Raw genomic sequence first — 1632 nt, 5'->3', positions numbered from 1 at the left:
TAGAATTCCCCAGTGAAAACTGAGCCTGGGATTACTTTCCGGGATTTTTAAAATGATAAATACTCAGTACTTATGGGGCCATTTAAATTATCTGTTTCATTTTGGGTGAACTGTTGTAGTTGTGTTTTTTATGAGAAAACTAGAACATTTCACCTAAGTTGTTGAATTTATGTGTGTAGTTATTTATAATATTCATTATTAACCCTTTGATATCTGTAGAGTCTGTATGATAGCTCCTGTTTCATTTTATTGGTAGTTGTGTCTTCTGTCTCTTTTTTTCTTGTTTTGGGTCAGTCTTTGTCATTTTGACCAGTTTTTCTCCCCCCAAAGAACAAGCCCTTTGTTTCATTGATCTTCTCAATTTTCAGTTTCATTGATTTCTTCTCTTCTGTATTATTTCCTTCATTCTACTTGCTTTGGATTTATTTTCTCCTGTTTTTCTAAATTCTTGATGTGGGGGCTTAGATGATTGATTTGGGACTTTTCATAATGTATGAATTTAGTGCTATAAATTTCTCTCTCTGTACTGTTTTATCTGTGTCCTACAATTTTGATATATTTTCATTTTCACCTAGTTTAATGCATTTAAAAAATTTCCCTTGACCTACGGCTTCCTTTTGAGCTATTGGAACAAGAAGTGTGTTGTTTAGTTTCCAAGTGTTTTGAGATTTTCCCTGTTGTCATTCTGTTATTTTTTTTAATTTAAATTTAAATATTTTATTGAAGTATAGTCAGTTTACAATGTTGTGTCCGTTTCTGGTGTACAGCATAAAGTTTCAGTAATATGTATACATATACATATTTCCTTTCTATATTCTTTTTCATTATAGGTGTCTACAAGATATTGAATATAGTTGCTTGTGCTATACAGTCTAAAATTGTTGTTTATCTGTTTTACATACAGTAGTTAGTGTCTGCAATTCTCAAACTCCCATTTTATCCCTTCCCGCCCCAAAATATAGAATGTTTCACGAATTTGCGTGTCATCCTGTGCAGAGGTCATGCTAATCTTCTCTGTATCGTTCCAATTTTAGTAATATGTGCTGCCGAAGCCAGCATTGTTACTGATTTCTAACTTGATTCCATTGTGGTCAGAGAGTGCACCATATGCTTTCAGTTTTTAAAACTCGGTTGAGGTGTTTTTGGTCCAGGGTATGGTCTACCTAGGCTCTTGAAAAGAACATGTGTTCTGCTGTTTTTGAGTGGAATAGTCTATAAATGTTGATTAGATCCTGTTGGTTGATGGTGTTGTTGAGTTCTATACCTTTACTATATTCTGTCCAGTTGTTCCAATAATTATTGAAAGAGGAGTGTTGAAGGTTGAAGTCTCCAACTATAATTGTGGTTTTGTCCATTTGTCTTTTCATTTATGTCAGCTTTTGCTTCACAATTTGCACCTCTGTTGTTTGATGATGCATACACATTTAGGACCACGATAATCTTCTTGGTAGATTGACCCTTTTATCATTACATAATGTCCCTCTCTGTCTCCAGTACTTTTCTTTGCTCTGAAGTCTACTTTATCTCATATTAATACAGTCACTTCTACTTTCCTTTGATTAATGTTTTCATGCTATGTCTTTTCCCATTTATCCTGCCTATATCATTATACTTGAAATGAGTTTCTGGTAG

General features: G+C 33.6%; 1 non-coding gene across 1 annotated transcript; it reads right to left on the bottom strand.

The window, feature by feature from the left end:
• Nucleotides 1-952: 952 nt before the first annotated feature.
• On the bottom strand, nt 953-1058 carry LOC116147263 (U6 spliceosomal RNA). The gene has a single exon (XR_004130797.1). It is a non-coding gene; the product is annotated as a U6 spliceosomal RNA (small nuclear RNA).
• Nucleotides 1059-1632: the final 574 nt, after the last annotated feature.

The sequence above is a fragment of the Camelus dromedarius genome, chromosome 24 (assembly GCF_036321535.1).
Source record: "Camelus dromedarius isolate mCamDro1 chromosome 24, mCamDro1.pat, whole genome shotgun sequence".
Lineage (NCBI taxonomy): Eukaryota > Metazoa > Chordata > Mammalia > Artiodactyla > Camelidae > Camelus > Camelus dromedarius.
Note: the sequence above shows the minus strand (reverse complement) of the source record. Positions and strands in the feature narration are given on the sequence as shown.